Genomic DNA, 26,928 nt, shown 5'->3' with positions numbered 1-26,928 from the left:
GGGCATGTCTCCAGTGTCCAACATTTTACCACCCCAAGGCAACTCAGAATGGATGGCTTCAGCTGCACCCAACTGGGCATGGCCAGACTGGTATGTATGATGTATTTAAGTGGAAACAAATAGGATCCAAACCAATATCAATGGACAAGTATGCCTCTTACAGGCCGATTTCTCTGCTGAATGTTGAAACTAGTATCCTGGCCAAAATACTACCCAACCGCCGCCTACAGATAGCGGACACACTTACTGTGCTAGACTAATCTGGCTTCATGCTGTACAAGACAGCCAAGCACAATCGGAGGAAACTTTTTGGCTGCCTTGCACACACGGAATTCATGCAGCAGCTGGCCATAATCCTAACCCTAAATGCCTAGAAGGTTTTCAACTTAGTAGGGTGGCCATACCTGGGGGTAGTCCTGCCCAAGATGGGCTTCGGCCCATCCTTCATGGCATGGACAGATCAACTATATAGAGGGCCTCTGGCAAGGGTCCAAACCAATGGAGCAGTTTTGTGTCAATTCAAATTGGGAAGAGGCAAACAACAGGGTGCCTGCTGTCCTCATTACTCTTCCCGGTGGCAACTGAACCACTGGCCAGGTGGATACGGACAGATGTCCTGCTAGGGAGGCTAAGATGGGATCCAGACTGGGAGGACGTAACCTCTCTTTAAGCGGACAACATATTCCTGTACCTGGGGACCCTGAGAACTGGATCTCATGGGCCCTAAAAATTATGGAGGTGTTCGGAGCCCACGAGGGAATCTGCATAAACTGGAATAATTCAGCGGCATACCCCCTGGTGAACTGGGAACCATAAAAAAGCACAGGAAACCACAGGATTTACATACCTAGGGAGTTTTGTGATATCCAACTGAGATAGGTTTTATAACAATAATCTTAGAGAACTATAATAATGACATCAAACACTGATGAAGACTGTCTCTATAGTTGTTTGGCCGGGGGACCCTGTACAAAATAATTAATTTACCCAAATTTCCTGTATGTACTGCATAACACCCCATTTGAGGTCCCTGAACAGTTCCTCTGTGATGTAGACATAGCGACAAAACAGGTGCTTTGGGATGGGCGATCCCCCAGGGTAGCCATCTAAGCCCTGACTAGGAAACCCTATGATGAGGGAGTGGCTCTTCCAAATTTTAAAGCTATACTACTGGCATCTTAACGACTTGGTGTATGCGACCCAGCAAGACTCCCACCAGACTGGTGGACAGGCAGGCCAGGGACCCAAGCAACTACCTCATACCTGTACAGAGGAGACCAGATGATCACACTGCTAGAACTCCTAGGACTTCGGGTTTTGTCCCCTGGTCACTCAAAGTTGCAGGGGGGTCTGCAGAAACAACCTGCAGATGCCATTGTGAAGCCCACAGTGCACGAGGACAGGGTGGGCTTCTCTTCTAGAGGGCCTTTGGACCACAATGATACAGTTGGCCTACTTTAACATGGGCTAGGCAGTTCGGGTGCAGTGGTGATGTCCGGCGTCTGGTTTTTGGCAGTCCTGGTCCTCTCAGTCCGTTCCTGGGTGCCTGCGGATCAGCTCCTAGACTCCAAGGTGGTTCTTCTTGACGATCTGCGGAGCTTTGCCAGCTCTCTCAGTTTCTGGGAGGCTGCAGCAGCAGGATAAGTCGGTTGCTCCTCCACGGACAGGTGCAACAGGTAAGGCCAGCAGAGTTGGCACCAAGTAAGTCATGCTCCACGGTTCTCAGATTCAGCAAGCTTTTTGTCCACTTCTTTTGTGTCCAGTGAAGATCTGCAGATCTGGTATCAGGATGTCCCCTAAATACTAAATTTAGGGGGGCGTTAAGATGAATGAAGGATAGTAGTCACCCCCTAGATGACCATTTCCTTTGGGGAGTGAGCATCACCCTGTCTAGAGGTCCTAAATTCCACCACACTCTGGGGGGGCGTGGGTAACATCCCAGACCGGGCATGCTTTTGTTTCTGACCTCTCGACAGCAGTAGAGGCATATTTGCTCATGCATATATGCCCTCAATTGTACTCGAATTCACCCTTCCCTTAGGGTTGAAGGTCTGCTGGAGCGGTGACTTACAGATATTACAAGCAGTGTTTAGGCGACACGGCGCACAGGTGTGCTTGGTGTGTTTTCAATTTTGGGAGCACCGTGTCATGCAGCCTGCAGTGCTCAATGACAGCAACAGCCCTTACTGCTTCTTCTTCTTAAATAGGCAATTGGATGGCTGGTCTCCCCCTTACTACTGACATCACGCACAGGAGTGGGTGTCGATCAGCACACTACGGATACATTTCTTTGAACGCACCTGTGGCACCTTTCAATCATCTGTTTGGCTTACTACAGCTTTGCTACAATGCAGCAGCCTCTCACGTTAATTCTCCTCAGTCGTCTTGTCTCAGTGGAAAACTAAGGCACACATGGTGTGAGCTACTGTTTATCCCCACCCGACTTTAACATTACGTAATTACAACTATAGAACAATGGTTTGGAATGTGGCCCAGAGTAATTATCAGTGGCTAAGATTAATTGAAGCATTCCATGCATCACTTTTTTGTATACTTCGGAGTGTTACCCTAAGTGGGTCCTGTGTCACTGGAACCAAGCTATACCTGGCTGCTGAGCCTTTAGTAGGAAGAAACGGGTCCTTATGTTGCTTCTGTTCCAGTTTAAGGAGGACCTAGCTTGGCGGTTCAGGCAGGATTATTACCACTAGAGCAGGGACAAGACTTATTTGAATATAGCTAGGACCAAACCGAGGAGGTATGCTGTGCAAAATAATAGAACTAGGATGCGGCCCAGAGTAATTACCAGTGGCTGAGATTCATTCAAGCATTCCATCCATTACTTTATTTCTATAGTTTAATATTACTTTCGACTCAACTTTGACTAACGAGGTACATCGTTCTCTGTGATGTGCATGCACAATCTATGTAATTTGGAATTTCTGTATGTGCACACAATACACTAAGCATGTCTTCTGTGATATGCTCACATACATTTGAAAGTTGTAATACTCCAGTGAAGTGCACATATTAAAGCATTCTAATTATCCACTCAATTGCATTATTACATTGTTTTATACTAGTGCATATTACAATATTATTTTTATACTTTATTAGTGCATTTAGGTAAGTGGAATTTCTAACATGCAATTTGATATCCCACCAAGTTATTACAACAGGAAGAACCACCACCTAGACCAAGGAAGCAATGGGAAGAGGAGTTTATGACGTGTGCTGTTGAGGATAAGCTGCCTGTAGAGAGGCGATAGGACATATTTTTGCATTGCTTAGGTTCTGCAGGGCAGAAAGTATTCAGGATTTTACCTCCCATTGTGCCAAGTGAAGGGCAAGGATAATTTAATGCATTTGATGAGGCCATGATGTGCATGGAAAGAAAATTCAAGCCAACGACCTACATAGCTTTGGAAAGATACAAATGCAATTTGTGCTGAGGGAGAAAAGCCCTATATAGGTACTGCAACTTTGGAACTATGAATGATGAGATAAGGGATAAAATGATTGTCAATATTAGAAGCAGAAAGATCCAGGAACAGCTTTGGGTGTTGGGGGAGCCTTCTCCTATTGATACTGTTACAACAGCGAAGGCTACTTACCACTCTGAATCCTGGACGAAGTCTGTGACTGAAGAAGAGTGCGGAGTAAAAGTACAGTGAAGTGTTTAGTGTGTGCAATTCTTGCAAGGTTAAGGGAAGAGAAAAGTACATTGTTTTGTAAAGGAGTGGAGTACTTAGGTCACACCATTTCTGGTGAAGGGACTGTACCACAGAAATCTATAGCTGAATCCATCAAAACGGCCCCTGCATCAGACACAAGAAAGAAAGTGTTTTCACTTGCAGGTCTGTTTGAATACCACAGAAAGTGCGTATATAAATCTGCTGTGAAAATGGAGCCCTTGGGAAACTTGTTAAGAAGTGATGCAAATTTGTGTGGGTAGCAGAACAACTGTCAGTTCTTAAGATCAAGTATGCAGAGCACCTAATCTCAAACCTGATGGCAGTATGTATGGTCTGGAGCATCTGTGTCTGAACGAGTGGGGAATGAACTGATTTTACCTCCCACACACTGGAGACACGTGGCGATTGAAGGAATTGCTGGCATGTGTGTGGCAACTGAACATTTCCATGATTGTGTTTGGAGGGTCTTCTTTTAAACTGAAATCGGATCACAAACTTTAGTTATCATATGTGTCCAGGACGTGGCTTCAATGCAAAGACTCGTGTTCTAGTGTACACAAATACAGCATTAGCAACACTTTTGTTTCAGGAAAAAAAAGTCTTGTGATTCTATCACCGTGTGAGAGGAGAGAGAGAGGTGGTCACAGTTTGAGAAGAATCTAATGGAAGGTGTTGCCACAGAGGGGGGAATAATTTCTGATACAGTTGCTGGTTTGATTGAGAAGAAGTGGGCTGAAGAAAAATATATTCTTAAATACGTGAAAAGTTGGGTGAAAATTCTTTGCGAAACTTAGATTGCTTTTAAACTGCATTCTATAGTGGCAGATTGTTTTGGGTGCAGTGTTTGGGGCCTGTACAAATGAAGTTTGCTCTTTTCTACAGACGCTTAGTGTTGCTTCTTTTAAAAAGGATTGAGTTAAATCTGTGCTGGTGTCGAATTCATGACTCTTGGGGCATAACAAGGGAAGCAATGACTTGGAAGGAACTAATCTAACATGGCAAATATTAAGAGATATTCTACCATTAAAGGATAACAAAATGTTCTTACAACCTAACATATATATCTGTGCATGAGGAATGATTGCAGATATCCCACACGCATTGGCATAGCCAATAGGTCTCGCATTTTGGCTGTGAATGAACTATTTTGACGTTTCTAGAATTTTATTATTTAGCACCTCGCATTGCCACTACTACCGAGAAAACACCCCTAGATATATGTGTGATGCCATACTCGCACGCATCAACAATATTAAACGACGGGTGGGGCTGTGTTCAGAGCATTAGCCAGCTCTTTGTAGTAGACCACTGATATGCTTTGTGAATGAGATACGACCGCCCGCTGTGTCAGAATCAAGAAGCGTGGGGGTTGGGGTTTGTAGAGAGGTAGAGGTGTAGCGAGGGGCGGAGGCAGAGAGAGAGGGTAGAAATAGAGAGGTAGAGGGTAGAGATAGAGAGGTAGAGGGTAGAGATAGAGAGGTAGAGGGGTAGAGGTAGATAGAGAGGGTTAGGGAGAGAAGTGGAGAGAAGGGTAGAGGTGTAGAGAGAGGTAGAGTTAGGGAGGGGTAGAGGTAGCGAGAGAGGGGCAAAAGTGTAGAGGTACAGGTAGAGGGGTACAGAGGTAGAGGGAGGTGTAGAGAGGTAGAGGTAGAGAGGGGTAGAGACAGAGGTAGAGGTGTATAGGTAGAGGTATAGGGAGGTAGAGGTGTCGAGATGTATAGGTAGAGGTATAGAGAGGTAGAGGTGTAGAGAGGTAGAGGTGTAGAGATTAACGGGTGTAGAGGTAGAGGGGGTAGAGAAGTAGGGGAGGGAGAGATAGAGAAAGGTGGTAGAGAGAGAGGGGTAGAGCGGTAGAGATAGAGAGGTAACACTTGCTATCATCCCATGAACAGGATCAAGAAAAAGGATTAAACCATAGATCTTCTGATATACCCAGTGCCAAACATGACATGAAATCCATAGCCAAAAAGGGGTGATATAAAACTCTCCAAAATAAAGCCCAATCCTTGGAGTCACTGGCTTGCGCAAGTTTATCTGAGAGCTCATCCTTAAAGGACTCCATTCTTTCGTTCGGCACCCTCTTGTATTGTTGACTTAAACTCCATATCACCACCCTGTTTCTCTGACAAGCTTTAAGGACTAGCTTTAACACACCCAGAGCTGGTTAAACCACTGAGAATTATTAGTTGCAGCGGGTTGTGGACTTTGCATAGTAAAAGCATGCTTCACCCCAGTACAAAGGACCAAAGCACTGAGAATGTCTTTGGTACCAAGGTCCGGGTTAAGACAAAAAAGTTGTCAGGAACGATTTTGGGCAACTTAATCTGCCTCCCCTGATCCGACACAAGCAAAGATTCGGGAACAGAAGTTTAAGAATGAAGAGAATGGCTTCCATGTGTTGGAACTAATACAAGTGCATTGTGATCGCTCAGACTCGACCATGTGACACCATAATACACCAAGGTGGAAAAAAGAAACAGATTAGGATATGATCTACAATGGATTCAGCCCCTCAGCCTACTTAAGTGGGTACTGCATAGACACTAGAGATAACTAAGTTTTTGTGAATGAATTAAAACATTTAACTGCTCTCCTTGCTGGAAGTGTTCTAAATAAGAGGATGAAAAGATAGCTACAGCCATAGGGTCCTGTAATGCAAAACATGGCCATGAGCAAGGGAGAATGTTAAAGTCGTCCAAGACCACTACTGAATTTTCTGTGGCTATACTGTATGTACTTGCGAGGACATTGTGTGATGCTTTAATCTCTCAATGACTGCCTCTACCTAAGAGATGATATCAGAATGGGGAGCTTGCCATATGAATTTTAGATGTTCACAATTAAAATCAGGACATTATCAGTTAATGACAGTTCCCCTACATAAGAACGATTTGTCTCTATTTCTGTCACTACACCCTTAAGAGCCAACAAGAATAAAGTGCACAACCCAGCTTTAGCATGCCCAGAAGAAGATAGGAACGCAGGCTTGAAAAATGGATGTAATTTACGAGAAAGGGGTTGGCTGTGAGGGCCCAAATTTCCTGTACGGCTAAAACATGGTATGATTTGATAAAATCCAACCAGATAGGGACCCTAATCTTGACTTCCAGCCCAGCTATGTCAAAGATAGAAACCTCAACTGTTTCATATACAAATTTCTGATAAGTCAACCTCCATATATATATCTACTGACCTCCCTGTCCCCTAATCAGGATCCAGTAGACAGTCCATACCCTCTACAGAACCCAGTGGCTCTAATCTACTGGAGACAGTAAAAGGGGCAAAAAAAAACTCCCCCATCAAACCACATGAAAACTCGGGTCAGCCATAGAGGGACATGAGCTGGTATGAATTAAACCAATATACAAGGGGAATATGGGGGCACATGACTCCTGCCCCGGCACCCCCAGAGAAGGCCAGGATTCTGGCTGCAGCACATGTGTTGTTAAAATTGACCATAATACAGCCTCCCCTGCACAGTTTTAAACTTCAGCCCACCCACCACACTCTACGAACCATACTGATCTGGGAATAGAAATGTCCAACCACCCTTGTCTTCTTAAAGATCCAGTGAAACACCATTCCTGAGCTGTAGAAACACTTCTGTAGTATCTGGGGCAAGAGGAGGCACGTTCACAAGGATCACTATGTATGGAGAGCAATCCAGCGGAAGATCCAGGAAATCAGACCTGTGGGTTAGGCCTTAAGACAACTTTCCGCCTGGGCAACAGAACAAGCCTCAGTTTGCACCCGGCTGAGAGTCTCTCACAGGGATCAGAGCTTCAACTGGAGCAGTTAAAGGGCCCAATTGATTGTTATCACTGCTAAGAGACCTACACAATTGCGGGGCTTCTTGTCTTAAGGGCCTAGAGACAGGAGGACCAGAATTGTCTATGGGGCCCATGACAACCACTCCAGAGGGCGATGATGTAGAGGCTCCTTTATCAGGAGCCTCTTTACAGGCCCAGAAATGGAGGGAACGGCTGAATGTGGGGTGTGAGTTTGCAGACGGGGAAGCAAAGGGGAACACCCTATCAGCGAGCTTGGAGAAAAGCTCATTATTGCTGTTTATCAGGTCCAGCTTCCTGATATTCAGGAAAGGCACAACATTCTTTACAATGTTTAGTTCAGAACTTAAATGCATAACAAGATGTTTTAGTCCAAGTAGCCCATCCGGATAAGCAGAGTCAGATTCCCAATCCACTTTCTGTGCACTGATAGAACTAGGTAGGATGGTGGATACGAGAACATGGGAAGGAGAGACAAAAGGGGGGGTCTGAGCAAACAGATCCCTAACTGGCAAGACACCTGAAATACAGGTAGTATAATGAAGAATAGAAGCACTGCAACCACTCATATGTCCTGACTCCCCCCACAGATATCAACTCAGGACCAGGTGGAGCAATGACACAAAAGACACCCCTTCCGGGCAATGACCTTCTCTTGAATCTTAATCTTAATCTTAATCTTCGCTCCCCTGGAAGCAGGCACGGCAGGGAAAGATCTCCCACTACTTCAACAATAGGATTGTCTATTACCTAAAGGGCACAGGTCTCAGCAGCATGATGTCTTGCAGGTTTAGCCCCTTCCTTGCACCCTTAGGTTTATCAGACGCTTTGCGATTACCCATAATTGGATAGATGAGGGTGATAAGGTGAAGACAATGAAAATAGTCAAGCAGTCCATCAGTACAGGCAACTTCCCTCAGATGAAAGAAACATCGAACAAAACAGGGCTTACCAGGCCGTAAAGAGGGACAACCAACAAAGACCAAAACCAAGGGAGATGGCCCTGCCTCTTCCTGGCACCGATGAGCGCAGGACAGGCCCACGTGTGTCTCGCACCGCGGGGAGATGGCGTCTGATTTATGTGCCCAATGGTGCACACCCACTCCTGGCAGCAAGCGGCTCCTGTCTCTGTGAGGTCGGGGGCCCGTAGTCCTGGGCCATGTAGAGTGTCCCGCACTGCAGGGAGATAGTGTTGGATTTAAGCGTCCAATGATGCGCACCCACTACTGGCAGCATGGGCTCCTGCCGCTATGAGGTCTGGAGCCCGTGGTCCTGGGCCGTGTAGAGTGTCCCACACGGTGAGAAGATGGTGTTGTAATAATGTGCCCAATTATGCGCACCAACAGCTGGCAGCAAGAAGCTTCTGCCACTATGAGGTCTTGGGCACATAGTCCCGGGCCGTGTAAACAGTAATAAAGTGAAAACACAGCACATGAAATAGAAAAATAAATAAAATATACAAATGAACAAAATGACACCAACATGAGACAAAAAATGATAAAAAACGAATGAGCAGAACGAGAGATATGATTTTAACAGTTGACATTTAAAAATAGTGCCAAAAAGCACAAATCCCTAACTGCAGTTATCGGTTCACACTAGACTGACTCAAAGTCAAAAGTTAAGACTCACTGAAATGGAGCGCTGATTGGATAAAGGGGCCAGGTTTGCCCTGGTGTACAGTTTACCTTCTGACTTATAACCTTTTATAGAGTGGTTGTCGATGAGCTGTCGGCAGGGGAAGCAGCAAGCTAGATCCGAGCAGGGCTAAGTAGAGGCGTGTTGCTGAAGAGCAGGGTCCTGGTGCAATCATCGACGTAGGCTAAAAAGCTCTCAGCAGGCAAAGTTTGTGCCCAAGAAGGCCTTAATGTTAGTCGGATGCTGTTCATCAGTCCTGATGAAGCCCTCTACGTTCGGTATTAAAAATCTTTTTTGTAAGTCAGATCTCCTTCCATGGGGCAAACCAGCAAGCTGCAGCTGACTGCTGATTTTACATCGACTGCGATCCCGGTCTCCGTTGGTTCTCCAGGCAGAAAGTTGGCAAAAAGTTCTTAAGTCCCAACTCCTGCAGTTTGTGGATAGGACCCTTTGTCCATGGTCTGGGAGCAATACATCTAACTACAGGGAAACCATTAAGAGTCAGGTGACAGCTGGACACTGGCAGGAAAGCCTTTTTTTCAGGAAAAGGGCAACTTTTTTAAAGAGTAATTTCCAAAATAGTAATAATAAATCTGACTTGACCATGGAGTTGGATTTTAAATCACTATTAAAATAAGTCTCTGAGCGATTTGTCTAGCTATTGCCAAAATTAAGTTAACACTTCTGAAAAGTAATAGTGTACACCAGAGTTAACATTTGGGAAGGGCAGCCTTGGCAGAGTGAAAAACGATTATAGACGTTTTTCACTGCCAGGATGTAGACAATTATTATACATGTCCTACAGGCATTTTAGGCCCTACCTTAGGAGTGACATACACAATTATTATACATGTCCTACAAGCATTAAAGCACTACCTTAGGAGTGATATACACATATTTATAAAAATAAAAGAAAATTTAAAAAAGGTTTAAGCCAAGCAAAAGATGTGTTTTGCCGGGTTGAAATGGCAGTGTTATAACCGCACACCCAGACAGCAATAGCAGGTCTGGAGACATGTTTTACTGTGCTACTTTAGTGGATAGCAGAATGTGTGCTCTCACCCACCAGTAGAATTTATTTTACAGGCCTTTGTACATGTTGTACAATATAGTAGGGATTTGCAATCAAAAGAAAATGTGCCAATTAGGGATATGGCAATTCTAACGTTTAGAGAGGACAGCACAGTCGAGCAGTAAAACATTGCACAGAGTCCTATCGTCAGACTAAGAGAGGCACAACAGAAGAAAGCAAAAATCTGGGGGAATACCACTCAAAATATGGACAATAAATATGTAAACATGGTTACGGAAATATCTTAATCATAGTGCACAAACACTTAAGGGCCAATCAATAAAGAAATGAGAACAAAGGATGCCTACAAGTTGGGCAAATATACCCAATAAGAGCTCCAAGGTGCTTGATGCCACAGGCAATGTGAGCAGATGGGGTGAACAGGTGTCTGCCTGTCAGAGACCATAACTCAATCCAGACATTCAGCTCCTGGATAACAGAACAATCTTTGATCTTATAACACTATCAAATAGGTTTCTGAAAGAAGACCATCTTTTACCTTGTATCACCTTCAAACCAGTTTCTTAACCCTAGAAACCTGAGCAGGTCAAAGAAAATTCATTCAAAGGCATAATCTCCACGACTGCCACCTTTAAACAAAGAGTATCATGCAACAGCTGAAACTATGAGTTTGAGTGTTTATGATGGGGATTGCCAATATCTGCATTCATGTAGTTTCACTTGCTAAGAGAGAACTTTATCAACTGAACATACAAAATCTCCCGAATGTATCTCAGACATTTACCCTTGTCAATATTCTGACTGGTCTGAGCACAATGAAGCTCGAGAAAAGGTCATTTTAATTAGCTGTTTTCTCAAGCCACGCTGTGGGCTTAATTTCCTTGAAAATTTTCAGTTCAGTCACACGAGCAAGACATCTGTGGGACATTACTAAGATACTTTGGCTCCCCTTGGGATCATCCTGGGACAGAAGGGTTACGCTTCTGGCCTCCTCTTTTCTCCTCTTTCGTTCCTCTTGTGGGCAACCTAAAGAGTTTAACTGCATTAATCTTCGGAGGGAATCTTCATCCACCACATAAGATTCAATGCACGGAGTTATGTACGACCTCCTAAACCCTCAACTACAAGGGGGGGGGCCTCAGAACTGTTGCAACAGCTGCTTTCACTTCCAGTGTTTGTAGCTCAGTGTTGAAAGGTATGCATAACTTCTGTCTCCAGTACTGATGACAATCTTCTTCAGGGTTGCTACTTTCACTCCTAAGCCATACAGCCTCTGTTCTAGGCCACTCGGCCTAGGTATAAGGGCCATCGGATTAGATTTCACAGAAGATGTTTATAAACCCTTCACATATTTCCATAGAGTCTATATAATTTGCTGTGCTCCTCTTGAGTTAACACTCCCCACACACTTCTCTCCCACCTCATTGTCATCCCTCTCTATTGTCTCCTGAGTTCTCTTCTAAGTGAGGAAAACAGATTGTAAGTGTCCCTTGTTCTATATGGGTACTCTTGTACTGTATGGATTTAAGATCTAGAAGGGAGGAAACTCAAGGCAAGGCACCTGGTATTTGATTCATTTTTTTCGCATAGCTCGTGCAGATGCTACCTTCATCTGCCAGGCTTGAAGGAGACACCAGTGCTTCCAACATTTACATTAACCCCAGAATGGTGCATCTGCATACCCACTTCAGGGCCTTTATGGAATCAAGTCCCGATTTGGGTTGGGATTGGATATAAACTCGGTCTTGTACAAAGTGCCTCACTTTGCTGGCTGGACTCCCTTCTGGGCTGATGGTTGGATGAGAATGTGCACCTTACTGGGCAGACCATCTAGATTCAGTGAAGAACACATAAACCTAATTTGAGGTGAGTGGCCATGTGATAACCCGCAACAATACTTAAGAGAAAGAAAGGGAGCTGGGACACTGGGCAACAGTTGGCGTGTAGGGCAAGGTCTGATGTAAAAGGGGCATATTAATGACAGACTTCCCTGAATCATTACTGGAAGGCAGAAGGTATCGCATTTGCAAGTCAAGTTTACAATAGTCTGAATAGGTAGGATAAAGCAGCTACGGGCTCCAATTATGAACGATCTCTACAAACTAGGAGTAGTAAAGGAGACCTTTAAAGAAAAATAGTGTGATCGGCAGTGGGAGACTGAGCAGGAAACATTCCTTAATCTGAAACCCGCTCATATCCCTGTAACAAATTGGGTCTCTAGTTGGCAGAGGTATGTGCCCTGTCTGAGTAGGGACCACAATCTTAGTCAGGGGAAGTCGATTACACAGACCCAATTTGCAAATGGTTAAATATTTGCTTTGCAGGATTAAGTAAAACAAGGTTGATAATCAATGATGGGATAAAATAAGTGGTGCCGGGGACTCCTCCGCATGGGTGCGCATTGATTCCAATGTCCAGGCTGCGCTCCTCTCGGGGAGCGGTTGAGTGATTCCCGGCGCGGTCACCAGGGAAGCAGGTGTGTACCGAGGGGGGGGGTAGAGGGTGGGCAACTGTGAGGCGGCACAGTTTAGCAAGGCCGCTCTAGGTGCTTGAAAAAAGCAGATGGTGAAGGTCAACAGGGCTGCTCCGGGTGATCAACGATGCAAGCGGCAAAGTTTGGCAAAGCCACTCAGGGTGATGAAGCAAGCAAGTGGTAAAAATTAGCAGGGTCGCTCCGGGTGTAAAAGTGGCATTTCTAAAATAGTAAAAATAAATCTGACTTTACCAGTAACAATGATTTATTACTACCATTCCAATGGTACTAAACACGATCCAGCTACTCCTGTCAGATCAGGAATTACAGCTTAAAGGTATTATAAGAAATTCCCAATGCTGGCCTCACTGTAATGAAAAATGTCTTTGGGAGCTTTTCATCACCAGAATACCAAAACTTAAAAGTATATGTCGTGGCATTTACTTACATGGCACCCTGCCCTATGGGCTAGCTAGGGCCTACTTTAGGGGTAGCTTATATGTAACAAAAGGGGAGTTTAAAGCTTGGCAAGAGGTTGTAAATGCCAAGTCACGGTGGCAGTGAAACTACACCCACAGGCTCTGCAGTGGCAGGCCTGAGCAGAGATTATAGAGCTGCTTAACTGGAGGGCACAATTAGTGTTGCAGGCCCACTAGTAGCATTTAATTTACAGGCCCTGGGTATATGGTATATCACTTTATAAGGTACTTACAGATAAATTAAATATGCCAATTGTGGTTACACCAATGTTACCATGTTTAGGGGAGAAGCACATGCACTTTAGCACTGATTAACAGTGGTAAAGTGCTCAGACAGAAAGATACAGCAACAAAACAGGAGGGTAAAGGCAAAAAGTCTGGCTAAGACAACACTAGGGATGCCAGGACTAACAACTCCTGAAGTAAAAGTGTTCAGGAAAAATGATGTATGCTCTCTGAAGTCCATAAAAAAACAAGTGACATCTGCTACTGAGGGCAGAGGAGGTTTGAAGATTTTCAATTTCTGGGGATTAAAGTAGCCCTCTCGGCTGGTGCTTGGCTCCATGGAGCAGAAATCATGAAACCTCAGAACCCGTTGGTGAGACGCCAATGGCTCTCCTTCCTGCCAGTTTCAGAAAGAATGTCCTTTTGGTGACAAGATCTTCACTGCGTTTGACACCCCATATTGTATGAATGGTGTTGTGAGATGGCTAGAGTCCCCATGGGATCCCTACTGATTAACCATCCGCTAGAGAGACACCCAAAGAGAAAACAGTTTCATTGGTTCCAATTTCCCTCTTTGCCAACTATTTGTGTGTGGCTGGTCCTTACTCCAGGTTTCCCACTGCATGCGGGGAGCATCACAGATGCCCCTTTGAGCAATACAGCACTACTTCTATCAAGCTTGGTGACCACTCAGATGGGATTAGGTACAAAATAAACTGTCTGCATCTTCAAACCCAAGCCTGATTAAAACACATCAGCATGCAGCAGGAACAGTGAAAAGGGGGGGACAGGACAGGCCTATATCCTGAGGTGTAGTTTGGAACTGGATGACATTGGTTGGTAAGATGGGGAAGCTTGCACCCTGATCTTAAGGTTACCCTATGGAACCTATCTCATTCTAAGGTATCAGACTCTGGAAGGTACACTCCACCACATACAACTATTTTCTTTAGAGCCATGTTTACATTGCTGCTTTCCTCCCTGTAACATGCTCCATGTGCTGTAATTGGCTACTGTGAAGCTCGTTATGCTGTCAATCTCTTAAGGCACCTTTACAGTTGTATTCGCACATCAGTTAAAAACAAAACAAAAAACAAAATCAGCATGGAGTCATTCTCTTCCACGGCCACCAGTGGGTATTTCCTCCTTTGTGGCTCTCCTCTCCCAGGCACAGATTTGTTTATTTATTGCCGAAATTCCATCATACCTCCAAGTAGCATATTTCAATTCCCACAGGTTTCCTCTATGGTTGGTGTTTAATCTTCACATGCATCTATCTGGTTGAACCCAACAAGACTCCATTTATAATTTCTTTCTTCTGTATGACTCCTCTCCCAGTATTATTCCTGTCGTGACTGTGTACTGCTGTTTGCCTCACTCCTCAAACCCCTGGTGACAACACTCTGGGCATCACATGCAGATTGCCTTCGGCTTCCTCACGTTCAGGCTCCACAAGCACAAGTTCCTTTACCCTCAGGGTCTCCGCGTAGCTGTTTCATCTCTTGAATATTTCTCGGAGGTCATCCATTCTTAAAGCTGGAGGTATGTATCCCCTCCCCCCCATTCAACACTTCTCCCTCCTTTTCAGTCCTCTGCATGTACCTATTCCATCCCTTCCAAACTAACTGTGTAAACTGGTCATGCTCACAGTTCCCTATTTCCTCCCAAACTCCCATAGGCAGGTGTCTAATCTCGTTATTGATCTTTATGCAGTAGATAACACCTGCCCACACCAACAGGCCCCTCACCCAGTCCTGCATCTCCGAAGGCACTTCTCATTCTCCACTCGTCTCTCAGTGCAGCTGCTTCCTTGAAAGCATGTCTATATCTGACCCAGCTTTTCCTGCGGCTCGTAAGCCTCCCCAGAAGGCCAGATCTCTAGAAGAGCTTCAATTTTCATGGTATGCTGAGTAGAGGATGACAGCAAGATGAAGAGCTGAAATAAGATGCATGTCTTCCACCCCACAAGCCTGAAGCAGAGCCAGCTGTAGAAGGATAGTAGGGAGGTGTGAGGGCTAGCCTTATTCTTCATACTATTCAGGATTTGGCTGCTGGGGTACTGGGTTGGTCAGGAGAAATGAATGTACTGCCTTCGTGCACTACCACCAGACAAAGGTGCAAGGGGCATCTGTAAAGAACATGATGCAGGGAAATAGACTGGATAGTCTTCCTGTTGTGTTTAATGAGCCGACCAAACACAGCATGGTGGCTCACGCCGCATAAGAACTGCGCAAATGTCCACTGTAGATTAGAGGCACACACTACTTGATAACTACTTCAGAAAACAGACAGCATTCAAAATTGTAAGGCCTGCGAGACAACATATTTAAATCACTAAGTACTATTCAGGCAGTAATGCGCACAATGCAGTCCCTTTATTAAACTTCTAATGACTGCTTTATGGAGTAAAGACTGATGCTAACTGGCCCCACTGATCATTAAACAGGGAGGCTCTCAGAGCCAACGACTGAGACAAGGTATAAAAAAAACTTCTACCATCACATAATTTTTTACAGCTTTCAGTGAAAACAAGCACTATTTCAAAACCCTACTGTATGTGCACATCAAAAGATGTCCCCCACGTCTCATTAGTACTTGCAACCTGGCAAAATCAATATGCAACCTGTTTTTTATAAGTATTAGACAAAAGCTTACTGGTTATACTGCAACGCAAAAATAAATAAGTGTAGGAAACTTTTTTATTTTTAACCAAGCTGCATATGAGGTTTACGTTCGTTACCAACTGAAAACAGCATTGCGGTGGCACACAAGAACTCCTGGGGACATTGCAAAATGAGAGAATGACCCATAGTGTTTGGAAATTAGAAAGAACGAACTGTTATTGAGGTCTTGCCATCAATAAGTCTATGTTCTGAATTTGTCTGCAGACAATACGTGCAATCGTATCAGTCCACACTCGCTATTATATATGTGAGAATCTGTGCGCCTAGTTAGCCAAACCAAACAATATCGTAAATTGGAAAAATCAAGGATTTGATAGGCCAACAAAACCATTTAATTGCAAGATTTCATGAAAACTGTCATTTCCTCAAGCAGATTCCTAGGGAACCTCGCAAAACACATAAGGAGATTCTGTTATCTGCATGTACTGTCTGCTTGAAATTTACATCTAGGCGCTCTAGTTTGATGTTGACTCCTTGAGAAGTGATCTAGCGCACAGTGGCTTTCAGAGTAAACATCACCACGCCCCGCATCGAGTCCTAATTCCACTATGCACATCCTTCAGCCAGGGTCAGTGATTACTGGCCGCTGGGTATGGCCTCTGTACTAACTTTGCTGGGCTCTTTGTGGCACAGCGGGCACGGATGCAGTACATGGTCTTTGCCCATGCACTGGTCCCAGTCCTTGATCTGCAGAGCCCATTGCAGGCAGCATTTGGCCATGTACATCAGGCATTATTTCTCCTTGTGCGGATGTTTGCACCATTTTATAGAAAATTGGCTGATGAGCTGGGGAATGTGACTGAAGCTGCTGCAACTTAAAATGATCATAAACGTTAAAAAAATAAAAATAAAACAGTGGCGGCTTTCGAGCTGTAGGGCACCAGACGCATGAGACAAGACTGCCACTGTATGACAGGCCTGGTGTTTTCTTGCTTTAAAAAGTAATCCCTCTCACTGATTGCATACCCAAGGAGAAATTGATTTTAATATCTAATTTTTTTTAAAGGCCCCTGTGACTCCCCAGCCCCCCAGAGAGCAAACCATACAGACTTTCACCTCTTCAATCATCCCGTCCATTGTGGGGAAGGTGATACCTCAGTAGGCTTTTCATTTGGTTTGGTTGGGTGTGGGGGCGTGGTGGTTGCAGGGGGTGGGTACTTTAAAGAGCAAAGTGATGTACTGCTGTGGATGCCTCTGGGCTACGAAGTAGTATATAAAGGCAAGACAATCCCAAGAAAAGAAAAAACAAACAATGACATTCACTGAACCTACATGGATTTCAATTTGGATATCCTTAGCTTCTGAAGCGCGGGCCCCTGGCACCACCAAGTTTTGGCTGAGGCCTTAATCTGGGAAAGTCTAGATTCAGGGTAATCCTCGTATAAAGATTCGCAACAAGGAATGGAGATGGGGAAGCTTACCCCCAATTTCCTCCTGATTTTAGGGTGGGGTCTCTTTATCAAATGGGCTACGTAGAACACTTTACCCACAGAAAGGGTAGTCACTCAATAAGTGTGGCACCGATTTGTGTAAGAAGCCCACCGCCTTCACTGAAGGCTTATTGCTACAGGCAGTTAGGTCAGGGAGAGGATGAGGAGAAGGCTTGACCGGTCCTTCAAGGCAATATTTCAGAGTAGAAGCAATGCCCATGTGCTGCCCCTGTATCCCTCCACAGCATAGGAAGCTTACCTCATCTTACTAGCCATATGTGTGCAGGGCTCTTGGGGAATACAAGCTCTCATCTGGATAACAGTCAGGTGAGGCTACTGCACCTTACTGATGGGAAGCTTACAGCCAACTGGTTTCCACACTTCTTGTGCTGGTGGCAATGCTGCTTTGCAAATCTATCCTGAATTCTGTTGCAGATTGTCAAGGTATTGCCTTGCTCGCGCAGGAAAGGCAGGTGAATTTCTGATAGTTCATTCTCTGGGATCCCACGACATCCAGTTCTTTTGAACACAAACTAGAATTGTGTGTATTACAGGTTCCCAGCGCATTAGAGGGAGCAAATAGTCTCAGATTGAGAGCTTGCTTTCTTACATGACTTGCCAGTGGTAGGCAAGGGAGGAGCTATCAATTTCTATTATCCATAATAAAGAGATCTTGCAACAAGCTCACAACAAGAAGAGATCTGCTGCATTAGGACTGGACGTTACATACATAGGGGCAGGTAGTTCAGGTCTGAGAAAAACAACTGATGTACTTATGGCTCCTGATCTGATCCGATCCTGTGGGGGCATGTGTGATGGGCGCAGTTCCACCAAGGCAGGCGGAGAAAGACTTCTGTAAAGCACTACTTCAATAGCAGGTGGAGACTACTGTCCCCTTTCCACTCTTGCAACTGTGAGGCAGGGAGCGGGCTTAACAGAAGGAACAAGGCAGTCCCAGAAATACCAAAGATGTAGAGAGTTTATGGTATGATGCTCTAACGCTACGGATCCAGACAGGGTCAAGACCCATTACATACTATAACCACTGCGAAATAGAGGAAAGTCACTCCTACCCACTCAACAGTAGTAGCGACAAGAAGGCATATTGGAAGACAAGCACATAAATTAACAGGATAGTGCGCAGAAGCCCTATAGAAAGTTCAAAGTCAAAAGAGAAGCAGGTCAATATCGAAGGGATAAAACACAAGGGGGACATTCAGTTGGATCTAGGGTGGGGACACCTGCAATACCACATGGCAGTGGTGTTGTCTGTGAACACCTGCACTGCTTTCCCCTTGACGGAGGGAAGAAAAGCTTTCAATGACAGTTGAATTGCTCGGAGCTCCAGTTGATTGATATGGAGCCCGGTTTCCGCCGGAGCCTCTGATCTCTCCCTCTCTTATGTGGCCACCCCATCTCAGGAGTGACTCATCTGTCACGACTGTAAGATCTGGTTGGGGAAAGGAGAGGGATCTGCCCTTGACCCAATCCTGATTCGATAACCACCACTGCAGGTCTTTCATAGTCCCTTCCGAGATCTGGACCTTGTCGGAGAGATTTCCCTGAGACTGCGCCCACTGGAACTTCAGGTCCCACTGCAGAGCCTGCATATGCCATCTGGAGTTTTGAAACCAGCAGGAGGCCATGAAGCCCAGCAGCCTCAGAGTCATTCTCACCGAAATCCAGGACAGAGGCTGAAACATCGTTATCACAGCCCGAGTATCCTAGAATCGCATTTCAGGAGGATATGCCCGAAACTGCACTGTATCCAGAACAGCTCAGATGAAAGGGAGCATCTGAGAAGGAGTCAGGTGTGACTTTGGCACGTTGATAGTGAACCCCAGCGAATGCAAAATGTTCGCCATAGTCTGGAGGTGGGAGACGACTGTCTGAGGCAAGTTTGCCTCCTTCTTCAACAACTTATTTTTGTGACCCGAATGTCCCGATGACTTGGAGGACGAAGAGTGGTGGTGATTCCGCAGCCGGTCTTGAGAACTTCCTCTCGAACGGAACCATGAGCGCCGTGGAGTTGAGTGTCGGGCTGCCATGAAATTTAGGGACCGCTGTCTCAAAGCCTTCGGGTTCATGGCCCGACAGTTGGAGCACCGACTTAGGATCGTGATCGCGCTCCAGGCACCAGAGACACGAGGTGCGGATCCGTCACCAACATGGTTCGGTGACAGGAGTCGCAGGGCTCGAATCCGGTCTTGCGGGACATCCCTCGACGCATCCACAAACTCGTCAAAAATTTGACAAAAGTGTCAACGTAGTCAAAAAATGACTGAGGTAGCTCTTCTCCGGATCTGCACGTAGGCTGGCGTGGAAAGAAAAGAACTGACATCAGCGTGCCAGGGTAGCGCCTATATACGACTTCGACGTCATCACGGCGAGCACAATGCCAACAACGCCTGCGGAGTCGACAGACGCCACCTGATGACGCATAGAGGTACTGCTCGAAGAAAAATCTCTTGATCCAGTCTACCACCCGGGGAAATTAAAAGGTAAGGAATCTGCAACTAGAAGTCTCTATCAGATCTACAGTGTTAGAAATACATAAGCCATCTGTCCCAAAAGCCTCTTGAGGGGCTCACTATCTACACTGTGGCGAGGTATTCTATCCATTGCTGGGGCTATTTGAAGCTCTTCATGCATCTACCACAGAAGTTGGCTGGAGTAATCCTAAACCTTAGCATACTGACATGCAGTTTCGCTAGTGTAAAAAAAAAAAAAAAAAAAGCCAAATATTTCAGGCACCAACTGTGCAACGTGGGACATTCATTGGTACTGTTTAGTACATTCAATTTGTGAAGGTGCTAGCCCTATAGCTGTAATTATATCTGTAATGCAAAGAGCTCAGGAAGTCACCAAAGCAGTGTCAGTGGACAATATCACCCTCTCCCAAAGCTACCAATGCCAATTCCAGCAAAAGGATATCATGTAGTTACGAGTGGCATCTCAGTGCTGGAGGCACTTTAAGAATAGTAATTGTGATGGAACCCCAAAGATGCAATACCTGCAAGGCAGTGTTCTGGTCAAATCATCTTGGGTAACCATGCCTCAACACATCCATAACTGTTCTAATGGACAGCATTACAAAGCATCCAAAAATCCTGCCTGGAAAGACCAAGATGGCCAGGGTGACCACAGTATCTACCATCCAGAATGGACAGCATCAAGCACCATGCTTGGTGATGCTGAATTTCGACCAAATGTCAGTGTTGTCCAGCCAGCATGGCAGTGAAAGGTTGATGTGAGAGACAGTGAGGCGAGAATCTTTCAAACAGCCTAGTGTTCCTAAAGACTACTGCTGCTGTCAGAAAGAGACTGAAAGAACACATGCCATGGCCTGTAATGTTCCCAACTGATTGTTAGCAAGACTTTAGCTCTCCTTAGACAAATGACAGTTTTGCTCTCATCCTCCCAGAGACAATGAAGGCCCTTAACAACTAGCTTCAACATTTTGGAAAGCTTGCATGGTTTCTGCGTTGATTATTTTTTTTCCATACATTGACATGAATTTGCAGACTTACTGAACTAATGAAAAGCCCTAAAAACCAAAAGAGACCGAATACTTGCCTGCACTGTACAATCCTACAAGAGAACCATTCGAACATAGACTCATAAACGTCCGCAAGCTTCCAGGGCTCTGCCAAATAGTCCTCCACTGCACCCACTTTTACCAGCCGTACCAGATTGATGTAGATGTCACTTTCAAGTGCTAAGGATCACGTTGAACCAAACAGAAGTGGACAAGGTCCTGATAACAGTTGGTCTGGGTCCGAAGCTTGAATTCTTTGCCCTGAAGTGGTCAGTTACTGAAAGGTTTCAGAACTACTCATTTATCGTAAATGCACAGTGAGAACACACAGCAGTTCTCCATACATCTACTTAAGGTTAACAGGGCAATTTCAACTAAGGCCCTCACCCAATACCTTTTTGCATTCCTGAACTGAACTTAGGAGCCAGAAAAATCATTTGTGGTTGCAAATCAAGAGTGACTGATTTGCAGAACATGCATATGCAGAGATTTACACCTGCAGATGGAACATAGTACTGTCTGTTAATATGTAAGATTTTATCAGTTGCATGGTAATTCCCACTCTGGAAACACAACTACTTCTAACACGCATTTGCAATGCAATATGTCTCACATTTGAGAGAGTTAGAGCTATGACAATGTCTTTTACCTATGTGTTTTGGTTTGGAGTGTATATATATGAACAGAGGTGCAGCTGCAGCACTGCCTAGAGGACTAAGAATGAGGAATTGCCGATGGGACCAGAGAAGCAGCTAGGAGCACTTCCTAGAGGACTAAGAAAAGGAATTACCACTGGGACGAGAGAAGCAGCTGCACCACTATGTAGGACTTAGAATGATGAATTACCACTGGGATCAGAGACACAGTGGCAGCATTGTCTACAGGACTAAGAATCAGGAATTACCATTGAGACCAGAGAAGCAGCTATCAGTACTGCCTACAGGTCTTAGAATGAGGACTTACTGACGGGACCAGAGAAGTAGCTGGCAGCATTGTCTAGAGGACTTTGAATGAGGAATTATCAAAGGGACCAGAGAAGCAGTAGTAGCACTTCGTAGAGAAGCAGCTAGCAGCACTTCCTAGAGGACTAAGAATGAGTAATTATCACTGGGACCAGTGAAGCAGCTGCAGCACTATCTAGAGGTCTTAGAATAAGGAAATACCACTGGGATAGGAGAAGCAGCTGCAGCATTGTCTACAGGGCTAAGAATGAGGAATTATCAAAGGGACCAGACAAGCAGCTAGCAGCACTGTCTAGAGGACTTAGAGTGAGAAAATACCGACGGGACCAGTGAAGCAACTTGCTGCATTTTCTAGAGGGCTTAGAATGAGGAATTCGTGAAGGGACCAGTGAAGCAGCAAGCTGCATTTCCTAGAGGACTAAGAATGAGGAATTACCACTGGGACCAGAGAAGCGGCTGCAGCACTGTCTAGAGGAGTTAGAATGAGGAATTGCCACTAAGACCAGAGAAGCAGCTGTAGCATTGTCTTCAGGACTAAGAATGAGGAATTACTATTGGGACCAGAGAAGCAACAAACAGCGCTGTCTATAGGATTAAGAATAAGGATTTACCACTGGGAGGGAGTGGGTGGGGGAACTCGGTATCTGTAGTCAGCTACTGATTACTCTTAAAGTGTAAGTTATTAGCAAAATATGGTGTATTCTGATCACAAAGAGCTTGGAGCTGGCAAGCATCTGAGCAAAATCCACCACTGGCTTTTAGTTATGCAGCACTGGCGGATACAAACAGGAGATCCTGTTTTGTTTAAGTCTCTTACCCTCCAATGGTCCTGCATGAGTGCCACAGGCGTAAACGTCCGTGCTTTCAAGTATTAATAAAATGTACAGTGTGGTATTACAGAACTGTGTATACTAAAGTAGATGCCTGCCGGATGTGCAGATGACAACTTTACACATGCAACTGTGTGAGGGCTGCTGGGCTTCTGAAATTTGGTGAATAGTACAAGCATCCATTCTTAAGCCTCACTGGACGCCTGTTCCAAACCAAAAACTTAATGTGGTTACTGAAAACGGTTCACAACGACCCCCGCTTGCTTGTTAAAAGTGCCATCTGTGAAAGAGTTTCACAACACTAACATGACACATTATTAGCCAGAATTCACACATCCTTTCATAAATAAACACAGGGCGCAAGCGATCCAGTATGCTATGTCCGCTGCTGAAAGAAAAGGGACTGGCTCAACAGAGGTGCAGTCACCACTGAACCCTGCACCCCACTCTGATAAACAGATGAAATATCAACAACTGCTTCACACCCACAGCGAGCATACAATGTTAGTTCCTTTGTGTGGCTGTAGTGTGCAGACAGAGGGAGGGAGGAGGGGCCATCACATGTTGTGACAGGAGAAAGTGTGAATATAGTGTGATGGCCAACAAAAATGTTCTCTTGGTGAAATCTTCTACGAGGGAACTAAGTATGCAAAGGAGGGACATTTAGAAAAATGCACCAATAAAAAGGAAGCATTTGAGACCAGCACAACAAAGAACAAATGGCAAGAGTGGGCCTGGTTGAAGCCCATTGATTGAATACAGCATGTCTTGCAGACACCTCTGCGCGCTGCCAAGGCTCGACCTAAAAAGGCAGTAGCAAGATTGTTTTCACTTAACAGTAAAGGAGTGGAGCATACAGAAATTTCTTGGTGGTGTTGTGGAAAGAAAGGACAAAAAGAAAGAAAAATACTGACACATACACAGTACAACTGAACGTATTTAAGATGACTGTATGTAAGGCAAAAAGGTCCCTTAAGTAAAAGCAAAGGAGAAATAGGTGTAAAAATGTACAATTGTTATATATTTTTGTGATCACTCAAAGCTTGTTGAGAATTCCCAAAGGTATGCAAATCACACTTGCAAATCTATCATCTGATGATTTCCAACTTCTTTCAACATTTTTGTGAAATGGGTAGAACGCAGATAGCACTGCAGTGATTTCCAGATGAATGAATGTACATAGAAATTTAGTGCACACTTTTCAAGAGCACCCTCGGCTATACACAAGTGATCAAATTCACCTTAATGAAACAGTTACACAAAGCAGCACCCAAAATAGGCTCTCTAGTCTGCACAACACTGCAGCCAGATCATGTTCAGTCTACTCGTTCTGAAAAACAGCACTTTGGTTTGACTATCATTACTGTCCCTGATCACACATTCCTACCCAACCATCACGCTGACCACAATAGGTGGGTCTCTTGTTCCACCTATGGCACCCTGAATAGCACTACATTCACTCATCGCACTTTATGATGTATGGTTCATACTACTACATTGAATTGTTCAGATTACAAGATGTGTAACTCTAAAGTGATGTTCCAGGGTGAGCGAGCTCCTTGCTGTTTTTTGTTTATTTCCGACTTCCTTCTGCACCCACTAGGGAATGTCACAATTTCAGGAAATCAAGGGTCTGTTCTTCTTCGACCACTGATCTCTTCTGCACACCTCATTACATATCATCATAATATGAGGCAGGTTCACATAAATTCAAAGCAAACTTTCACTGGCAGGGTGGTGCGTTAAGCAATAACAGAACTGTAAAGCACACAATGTTCATGGAGGAATCATTTGCATACAAATATTTCAGCGATGTTAAATACTATTAATGTTGTAATTAATTAGAATATGAATAGTAAAAGCACACAATGTTCATTGAGGAATCATTTGCATACAAATATTTCAGCGATATTAAATACTAATAATGTTGTAATTAATTACATTAATAGAATTTAATATCGCTGAAATATTTGTATGCAAATGATTCCCCCATGAACATTGTGTGCTTTACAGTTTAGATTACCCAGATCTGTGGGGAATATTGGGTTACCCTGTTTATTTGTATCAACCAGTAACAAGGCACGTTCATTCAGGCTTCAACAGTAGTGAAAAACTCAAGAAGAGAAATTGGAAAATAAACCAGTTGCACTAAAACTAAATTCCAGCTCTTTGTGTTGGGCTATTTCAAAAGCATGCAAGTAGATTCTTGGTGATAAAGTATTCTGTGCAAATGACCATGTTCTTCATATCATGGGGAACTCTGTGGAAGTTTGAAGGGAGACCCACATTAAGGCCACTACATTAAGATGCCTGGTACTGGGGCTGATGGATCTTTTTCTCAGGGAAAATAAAAAAAATGCTTCGAATAGTACTACTAAGGTACAGCATTTCACCAAGAGCAGACAGTCCTGCTCAAGTCCCTGTAAAGCCCAATCAATCTGCACACCAGTGCTAGGAGGTCCCAACTCCCACGTTCACAATGGACACCCTCTGCAACTCCTCCTCACACAGGTAAGAGGCAGGGAGGTGAAAGCAACAAAGCAGAAGTGAGAGGGAAAGGGGAGTCTAAGTGGTTCCTGGGTGCTCAGTTGATGGCAACATAGTAGGTGCCAGCAGGCATAGAAGTCAAAACTTTTCTCGCTGGTGAGTTTCATGACTTGGAAGACTGAAGTGCAGTGGTATTAGTAAAACCATAGCCCCTCTCGACCCTCAGAAGCAATTTGAACAGCTTCTCACTGCTGCATGGAACTGCTGATATTGTGCCCCTTTTAACTCCTAAAAACCATCTTTTGGAACTTTTCTTTTTTTTTTTTTTTTTAAACACAGGGCGTAAGTGACTGCTTAAAAAATATTTACAGATCAAGTGTATATAAATGAAGAAGCAAATGTACAAATAAACATTCTACAAACAAATGTTCTATAACTGTGAAGCAATCAAATTAGAGGCTAAAAACTAAGTTAGTATCCTCAGATTGATTCGTGGGAGCAGTGCAAGTGCTTCAAACAGAATATAACATGGGTGATGTGAGGCCTCAATTTAATTAGGAAAAGCTCCAAACGCCCTATTAAAATAAAAATTTATATTTTGTTCATATTAGTTGTTGAATTAAATAAAAGATTTTAAAATGTGTTTATGTTTTTGAATGTTTAGCTCTGTTTATTTTCTATTTTGTAGTGACTGGTAAGAGTCCAGATGAGAATCGCTTTGAGAGAAGCAAGGGAGAAAAACATTGACAAGGCTCCATTCTTTCCTCCATGAAACCTGAGGGATAATGCCTGGTGAGATTATTTTTGTTAATACCAGCTACAGAATCCAGTAAAAGTGCAATGCTGCTGAGCAAGGAAGGAGGAAAATATGAAAACATTTTCACGATTCACTTTGCAAATTCGGTCACCCATCGTTAGGTTCACCTGAAGTAAACACCATGCGTCACTCAAACCAGAGCACTGCTGGGATATGAAGACAACAGAAGACTGCCTGCCTGTTGGAATTTATGTGTGCCTGCTGAACAATAGAGGAGTGTGATTCCTGTATCAACAGAAATCTCTTAAGTTAAATTCTACTCTCAGGATCAGGAATGTTGGCCTCTACTGACCATGAATCGTTTCAGGACCAACTCTGTCACTTCTTTTCTGGGAGTAAAAATAAGCAGGTTGCAAGAATCCAAAAACCCTACATCTGTCTAGAAAAAAAAAACAGTTGAGACTGGAAATGTGGCTGCGGTCCTGATTTGAACCGGTGGCCAGTTATCCTAAATACATTCCTTAGACTTTTATTAAACATTTGTGAACATCAGAATGGGAGGTATTTGTGCTACAAGTTTTTTAAAAATTGGACTTTAAAACCTTTTCAAATCCTAAGGAGATGATGCTGAGGATATCCAACGAAGATGCAACCTTGGTAAGGAGGATTTCCTAGTTTGTCCCACTCAGCAATGTTTGCTTCAAGGATCAAAGCTTCAGAGGAACTTCATAAACAACATATATGACCTAATGAACAAGTTACTTACCTTCGGTAATGCTTTTTTCTGGTGGATACAGTAGCTACCTCACCTTATGATTCCTCACCTTAGGAATTCTCCCAATGCGCCAGCATTCGACAGAGATTTTCTTCCTAGCTCCCTACGTTGAAGAGGACGTCACAATTGCACGGCTC

General features: G+C 44.3%; 1 protein-coding gene and 1 long non-coding RNA gene across 3 annotated transcripts in view; one reads left to right on the top strand and one right to left on the bottom strand.

Annotated features, from left to right (window-relative positions):
* KIAA1328 (KIAA1328 ortholog) overlaps nucleotides 1-26,928 on the bottom strand; it is a 665,562-nt gene that overhangs the window by 344,926 nt on the left and 293,708 nt on the right. The window lies entirely within an intron of this gene.
* The window catches only part of LOC138268385 (uncharacterized), an 81,754-nt gene that overhangs the window by 30,526 nt on the left and 24,300 nt on the right, over nucleotides 1-26,928 (top strand). Inside the window, exon 2 of the long non-coding RNA XR_011199993.1 lies at nucleotides 25,948-26,051. This is a non-coding gene — a long non-coding RNA (uncharacterized lncRNA). The remainder of the gene's footprint in view (nucleotides 1-25,947; nucleotides 26,052-26,928) is intronic.

Source organism: Pleurodeles waltl, chromosome 1_1 (assembly GCF_031143425.1).
Source record: "Pleurodeles waltl isolate 20211129_DDA chromosome 1_1, aPleWal1.hap1.20221129, whole genome shotgun sequence".
Taxonomy (NCBI): Eukaryota; Metazoa; Chordata; class Amphibia; order Caudata; family Salamandridae; genus Pleurodeles; species Pleurodeles waltl.
The sequence above is the reverse complement of the archived record's forward strand: the minus strand, read 5'-3'. Positions and strand labels throughout refer to the sequence as shown.